The following is an 8493-nucleotide window of genomic DNA, read 5'->3' as shown; positions in this document are numbered from 1 at the left end:
CTGGAGACAGGAGTATGGGACTGGCTGGCTTCACACAGGGGGGTGCAGTAGAGGTTGGCTGGAGACAGGGCAGGGCAGGCAGTGCAGGGCTGGTGCAGGCAGGGGTGTGTGGCGGGGTTGGTTGGAGACATGGCAGGGGGTTTGGTAGGGGCTGGCTGTGGGCAGGGAATGCAGAGCTGGCTGCAGGCAGCGGGGTTGGGGGCTGGTGCGGGCAGGGCAGGGGATGCAGCAGAGGCAGCTGGAGCCCAGGCCCTTTAAAAAGCCCCCAAGCTCCCCGCTATCCCAGGGCTCTGGGGGCTATTTAAAGGGCCCGGGACTCCCCTGCTTCTACCCCGCCCTGGACCTTTTAAATAGCTGTGGGAACCCTGGGGAATGCATGGGGGCAGCGGGTCTCCAGCGGCTATTTAAAGCACCGGGGTGGCAGAGGCAGCTGGAGCCCTGGCCCTTTAAATAGCCCCCAGAGCCCCCTGCTACCCCAGGGCTCTGGGGACTATTTAAAGGGCCCAAAGCTCCAGCCGGGGGCACGGGGCTTGCCGCTCTTCAGCCGGAGCTCCAGCCAGGAGAGCGGGGCCGCAGGGCTTGTCGCGCTCCGGCCCGGAGCTCCAGCCGGGGCCGCAGGGCTTGTCGCGCTCCGGCCCGGAGCTCCAGCCGGGGCCGCGGGGCTTGTCGCGCTCCGGCCCGGAGCTCCAGCCGGGGCCGCGGGGCTTGTCGCGCTCCGGCCCGGAGCTCCAGCCGGGGCCGCGGGGCTTGTCGCGCTCCGGCCCGGAGCTCCAGCCGGGGCCGCGGGGCTTGTCGCGCTCCGGCCCGGAGCTCCAGCCAGGAGAGTGGGGCTGTGGGGCAGCCGCGCTTCCGCTGGCGCTTTGGTCAGGGGAACGGGGCCATGGAAGACCCCGGAGCAGACCGCAGCCAGGGTAAGTAAAAAAATTTTAAAGGCGCTTAAAGCGCGGGGCCCTCTTAGGCGCGGGGCCCGATTCCCAGGAATCGGGCGAATAGACCTAAAGCTGGCCCTGGTCAAGAGGCACTAATTTGGGAAAGATGAAAATGTTGGTTAGCAAAGAGGAGCAACTAGAGAAACGGGCAAGGATCACACTGCTCCATCCATCAGCAGTTACCTCCCCAAAGAGGTCTGCAATTTCAGAGAACTTTTTTTTGGCCCACCAGCCTTCCCTTGGATTCCCAGGTGTGACACTACGCCCCATATTCTTCATAGAAATATTGTTATAATATTATTTTAGCATATTTAAAATGTATTTTACGCAAGATGGGTCTTGTGAGATATCACTGGAAAGGTTATGATTTACTGAATATAATTATCCTGTTTGTATACATGTATCATTTTTATATCTAAAGTTAGGAATATTGACTATACAGCTGTATACAAAAATGTTTGCATCTGGGGAATGCCCACCAGACAGAATGGAATCAGTCTGTCTGGTTAGCTGGGGACAAATCAATGAACCATTAAGGAGAACAACAGGTCTTTAAAGATGCTCATCTCCCACCTTCCTTTGATTCATGGCTGCTTTGACACTGCAGGATTCTGTCTGGTGGGCGTTCCCCAGATACAAACACTTTTGTAGTACAGCTATATAGTCAATATTCCTAACTTTTAAGATTGGAAGTGAGATGATTGGGGCTCCTTATTCACTGAATCCCCGCCCAGGATGACTGCTGAAAACACATAAGAAACAAAGACCAGGGTGGAGGAGGAGCGAAGGAGGACTGAGCCGAGGCGAGAAGACGTCTGGCCTGTGAAAGAAATACCTGGTGTTTTAAGCTGCAAGCAAAGGCAGCTTGCCCTCAAGATACTTTGCAATCTACCAAAAACAATGAGGAGACCCTGTGGCCCCTTAGAAGCTAACAAATTTATTTAGGCATAAGCTTCTGTGGGCTAGAACCCACTTCATCAGATGCATGGAGTGAAAAATACAGTAGGCAGTATATGTATTACAGCACATGAAAAGATGGGAGTTGCCTTACCAAGTGTGGGGGGTCAGTGCTAATGAGGCCAATCCAATCAAGATGGAAGTGGCCTATTCTCAACAGTTGACAAGAAAGTGTGAATATCAATAGAGGGAAAACTACTTAAATTTGTTAGTCTCTAAGGTGCCACAAGGACTCCTTGTTGTTTTTGCTGATATAGACTAACATGGATACCATTCTGAAACCTAGTTATAACCAGTTTCTTTAGTATTAAGTTTAGCTGGCATATTTTTTCATTTGCTGGGTAATCTGCTTTGATCTGTTTGCTATCCCTTACAATCACTTACAATCTCTCTTCTGTAGTTAATAAACTTGTTTTTGTTTATTCTCTAAAACCAGTTTGTGGAATTCATAACTGGGGGCAAAAAGCTGTGCAGATCTTCCTCCATAGTGAGGGAGGGTGTGAATTTCATGAGCTTATGTTGTATAGTTCTCTGTGCAGCACACAACACCACAATTTTGGGTTTACACTGTAGAGGGGGAGTGCTCCCACTTCCCTGGTCCTTCTCACATGAACAGAGAGCAACAATACCCGAAGTCCAAAGGTGCAAACAATCTGATGTTTATTGGGGTGAACTTCCAGCAAGCTTAAATCCAAGTTCCTTTTTCCTTATTTTTGAAACCCAACTTCCTGTTTGCCCCTAATTTATCTAGTATATTCTCAGCTATGCTTTAACCAATCATTTTACTAAAATGTACCTAACCAATCCTAACATATTGTAACATGATTAGCTAACCAGTTATATCCCACCACCTTAATTAGTTTACACCCATCAAAGTTAATGATACAGCAGACAGAAACAATCACAGAACCAAGCAGAGACCATGGAAATAAACAATAGCAAAATGGGAACTATAATGACAAAACAATACAGAAGTGAGGATTTCACAACTACATCTATAAAAACATAAGGGTTTCCCAACTATGTTGATTGATATGTGAGTTCTTGCCAAACAGAAAACTAGTTTCCTTTTACATCTTCTAAGCTCTTCTCTTTATCTGGAGGTGATAGATCGGATCACCTTTCTAACAGCCCCAGATTGCCTAAATTCAATATGACTGGTTTGAAATGTGAGGACGTGACCATACGCTTCCCAGTTTATGGCTGCTCCCACTGCTTAGCCAACGGCCTTAGCTTAAGTACAGGGCTTCAGACTGTCACAGGGAGAGAATGCCCTTACACAGGCAAACAGTGATTTTGATTCTTTTATACCTCTATAACTAGCTAAATGATAAACATATACCTACATTCTTAAAAGTATAGGCCTTTACAGACAGGCCTGAATATCTGCATCCTAACACTCCATCCCCTACTCCCTCTTTTTTTTTCTTTTAAAATCCTCCTGCTCAGGTATGTCCTATGCTTTTCCAGGGATATAGTGACATACTTCCTGATAGGGCCAGGCATCAAAGTAGAAGTTGTCGATATTCCATCTGTCCCACTGCCCCTTGTGTAGTACCGTGCCCTGCACCTTCTCACATACTGGCATACCACGTCTATTCCAATTAGCGTTCCAGACTTCCCACTATAGTGGGCCCAAGAAGGTTGGGTCCAGGTTGTCTAGTACATTGGGGGCAAGGGCTTACAACATTACTTATACGTTATAATTAGTGGCTGTTCTCTAGGGGGTTGTACCCCCCTTGATCGTTTCCATACGCAACATAACACAAATACAGTTAACAATACACCAGCTGCTATGATAATCCGCAGCAACACAGAGAGTCCTGACCACTGCAGTATGGTCCAACATCCTGGTAGGGTGACCAGACGTCCCGATTTTATCGGGACTGTCACGAAATCTGCTTGTTTGTCCTGCATCCCAACCAATGTTCTGTCGGGACACTGGACAAACAAGCAATTTTGCCCTCTGCTCCCGCACACAGGCAGAGCCCAGAAGGTCTCCCCCCCCCCCAGGCCCTGACTCCACCTCCTCCTCCCATAGGATCCTTCTCCAAATTCCCGCCCCCTCACTGCCCTGTTGGATCCCTCCACAAATCCCTGCCTTTTCCCCAAGCACGCTGCATTCCTCCTCCCTCCCAGGCTTGCGCCGATCAGCTGTATGGCGGCACAAGCACTGGAGGGAGGCCCGGGGGACGCAGGGGAGCACGGGGTGAGTGAGTCCGACCTGGCCCCGAGCGTAGGCAGGAGGGTGGGATGGTACCTGCAGGGGCAGCCCCGGGTCCGGCCTGGGGAACCAGCTCCCTGTATGCACCCATGGGTGGGGGTGGGAGGGTAGCAGCTGCCACACAGGGACTCCGACAGGGCTTCACTTCCTGCCATGTTGAGGCAGTGGCAGCCCCGTTCATTCCCCTACGGGACCCGAGCGGGATGGGGGGGCTGGGGCCTGCTGCCCCCACTCCGGGGCCACCCACGGTGCTCTGCGGGCCAGCTGGGCACGGGCTGGGCCCGGGCACACTTGGGCTGATGGGATTGCACCTGCCCCGCAGGGCAGGCTGTAGGGAAACCTCACCCCGGGGCAGAGGCAGTGGCAGCCCCGTTCGTTCCCCTGCGGGACCCGAGCAGGACTGGGGGGCTGGGGCCTGCTGCCCCCACTTCAGGGCCGCCCACGGGATTGCACCAGCTGGGCACCTTCCCCTACGGGGGGAGGTGAAGACAAGGTGAGCTGGTGTGGGGGAGGGGGGCGCTCCGGCAGCTTTTTTTTTTTTGGCCAACCCACCATTCCTTGGGGCGTACCACCCATGTAATAGAGTGAAAGCACCCGCTCCCACAATGGCTCCCATACGTTTGCTTGTCTGCAAATATTCTCAGCTCCAGGCTGTGGCCACTTTACATTTGGATTCTCCCAACTTGGCATCCATATCACCTGTAGGGTTACATTCTGTAAAATGGTTAACTCATCATACACCCAGTGTCCCAAAGGAGATTTTAAGTCCAATGTAATATGTACATAACAATCACATCTTCGGGGATTATCTTCCATGGAAGTACCATTGTGGTTACATATGGTAACATCAGAAGAAGGAGGAATGGTCTTAAATTGCAGTGGGGGAGGTTTAGGTTGGACAGTAGAAAAAACTTTTTCACTAGGAGGGTGGTGAAGCACTGGAATGGGTTACCTAGGGAGGTGCTGGAATCTCCTTCCTTAAAGGTTTTTAAGGTCAGGCTTGATAAAGCTCTGGCTGGGATGATTTAGTTGGGGATTGGTCCTGCTTTGAGCATGGGATTGGACTAGATAACCTCCTGAGGTCCCTTCCAACCCTGATATTCTATGATTCTATCACTCCCTAAATGTGGGGCCCTATTTTCCCAAGAGGGTTCATTTGCTCCAGGAGACCAGAGGGTTATATTCTTTGGACCCTCTGTAACAAACCACATAGCTGGATAACTGAATTTTCCACTATCATTAATCATGGCAGCACCCAGGGAGTACTATGCAATATTTCCTGATAAATTTGATATTCTCCACCAGGTGGGGATTCCCCTATCTAACCCATAAACCATATACCAACACTGCCAAATTCCTGTTGGTGTATTAGTGATACATCTTTCTACGAGGAGATTCTCATAGTCTTCATTACCTTTATTACCACAGGTTGCATTCTTTTCCTCCCTGTGACATTTCACATTGTGGGATCTGAATAGAATTTGTAAATGTGACAATTGTGATTAGCACTAGTAATTGTTCCATCCAGGCCCAGGGAATTTTCATCTTTTTCTCCTTTTTGAATTAACCTGTAATACACACATAACAAAATTTACACGTCCTCTTTCCCAATCCCATTTGTATCTTTTTATTTTCGTGCAGTGAACCCACTCCTGTCCTCCATTTTTTGTACCCAATAATAGCAGACTGGGCCCTAATTGGTCAAGGACAAGATAGGGGCCCTTCCATTTAGGAACTGGGAATGGATGATGTTGACCTGGAATCTTGTACATCACTAGATCTCCCACAGTGGGTAGATTATGCTCCCCGGGCAAGTCCTACCATGCTTTGACTCTTGCTGCTCCTTGCTTGTCTCAGCCTTTGATACCATTCAGCACCATGTATTGCTGACAAGCCTGTGGGATTTAGCAGAAGTGGATGAGTTTCTAATCCTTTCTGGCAGCACTGGGACGCTGTCCATCCACCTTCACTTGTTCTGGCTGGCCACCCCAACAGCTGCCATTCCCTCTGCTGGCTGCCCCGCCAGCCGCGTGCTGCTCCACTGGCCACCCCATCAGCTGCTGTTCCACCAGCCATCCTTGCTGGTTGCTCCACCCGTCTGTCACTTTCTGCTCCCACCTCTCTGCTGTGACCTCTGCAGGTCAGTCTTTTGAGGTTTCACCCAGCTCCTAGTGACTGTATCTCTTAGTGGGAGAACTGCCTTGCTGAAGCAGGCTGGGCAGAAATGCTGTCCCACAAAAAGTGATTTACTTTAGTAAATCAGCTCTAGTGATCACTTTACAAAACAAAAAACTCATGAAGCCTTAATTGGCTCTATCTTTCGGAGGGGCAGGTTAAACCATGCCTGGGACTATGAGATAGAGCCCATGCCTCCTGGCAGGGACCTCTGTCCCCGCCCTCTCTTACCTTCACAGGGGTCTGGCATTCGAGCCCCTGGCTTAGCAAGTTCATTTCAGTTGAGGATGACCCGCTCAGTCAGGACAGGCTAAGCACAGTTCTGCTCCCCTTTATTCATACAACAAAGATAACAACACTGATAACATTTCACTACCCCTGCATTCAGTACTTAGGTGATTTGTAACCCAGCACCAGCCAAAGTTGACCACTTTGGCAACACAGCTCTGTCTACTGCATACCTAGGCAGAGTGGGTGCATTCATGTGATCCTGAAGACTTTCCCCTCCCTAGCTAGCTGTCAGGGGAGAGTTCATTCGGACTCTGTTTACATTAAAATCGCAGGATTGGAAGAAACCTCAAGAGGTCTTCTAATCCTGCCCCCTGCACTCATGCCAGGACTATGCATCATCTAGAGCATCCTCGACAGGGGTTTGTCTAACCTGCTTTTAAAAATCTCCAGTAACAAAGATTCCACAGCCTCCCTAGGCAATTTATTCCAGTGCCTAACTACCCTGACAAGTAGAAAGTTCTTCCTAATATCCAACCTAAACCACCCTTGCTTCGATTTAAGCCCATTGCTTCTTGTCCTAACATCAGAGGTTAACAAGAACAGTTTATCTCTCTGCCCCTAAGTGTTGCTTCATTTTATTGTTCCCAGTCAGTAGAAGGAGTGCATAGTATTTATTTTATATGCACTTTGCATTACCTGAACTAGCCACTGGGTGTCAGGGTAGCACCACAAGAGAGACCAAGATCTCAGAAAAATGATTTCTTGATTTTACTCCCTCATCACGCTGAGCTGTGTGTATAATTTGCTGTAATGAGGACTAAGATAATGAGCTGAGACTGTGGATAAAAAAGGAGCATGAGGGAATGTCAAATTCATCACTCTTGTAACCAATTTCTGCCCCGAAGCTAATGAATACACCTCAAACATCACTCCAACACTCAGTGAGATTTTATTAAATGTATCTCAAATGTATCTAGTCATTTTACATTAAACCTGGAGCTTAAGCCTCCACCCTCCAAGGCCCAGGTCCCCCCTGATACAATGCTAGAGTGCTTGCTGAATCAGTACTCCAAACCTCAAGCTCCAGGGCCAAAGGCACACCTAATCCTACACCCTGGCTCCCTCAAGATCAAGGTCACTCCTAATCTAGTGTCATGACTGTCCTTGCCAGAGATCTAGTGCTAGAGTCATCCACAACTCCGTACAACAACCCAGCAATCCCCTCAAAACCCAGTGAATGAATGGTCCTGTTATAAACGGATGGTTAAGGGTTAATGTCTCTTTTACCTGTAAAGCGTTAAGAAGCTCAGTAAACCTGGCTGACACCTGACCAGAGGACCAATAGGGGGACAAGATACTTTCAAATCTTGGTGGAGGGAAGTCTTTGTTTGTGCTTTTTGTTTTGTTCGTTGTTCACTCTCGGACTGAGAGGGACGGGACATCATTCCAGGCTTTCCCAATCTTTCTGAATCAGTCTTTCATGTTTCAAAATTGTAAGTAATAGCCAGGCAAGGCAGATTAGTCTTGTGTTTGTTTTCTCAACTTGTAAAGGTTTCTTTTGCTGAAAGGATTTTTTACCTCTGTTTGCTGTAACTTTGAATCTAAGGCTGGGGGTGGGGGTCCCTTCTAGTCTATACGAAGCTGAGTACCCTGTAAAGCATTTTCCATCCTGATTTTACAGAGATAACTTTTACCTTTTCTTTCTTTAATTAAAAGCTTTTTTTTAAGAACCTGATTGATTTTTCCTTGTTTTAAGATCCAGGGGATTGGGTCTGAACTCACCAGGGATTGGTGGGGGGAAAAGGAGGGGGAAGGTTAATTCCTCTTTGTTTTACGATCCAAGGAGTTTGGGTCTGTGTGAAGCCTCTCAAGACAACCCAGAGAGGGGAAAGTCTGGGGGGAAAAGGAGGGGGATGGTTAATTTCTCCTTGTTTTAAGACCCAAGGGGTTTGGGTCTGGGTTCCCCAGGGAAGGTTT

The sequence above is a fragment of the Gopherus flavomarginatus genome, chromosome 5 (genome assembly GCF_025201925.1).
Source record: "Gopherus flavomarginatus isolate rGopFla2 chromosome 5, rGopFla2.mat.asm, whole genome shotgun sequence".
NCBI lineage: Eukaryota > Metazoa > Chordata > Testudines > Testudinidae > Gopherus > Gopherus flavomarginatus.
This window is presented reverse-complemented; position numbering follows the sequence as displayed.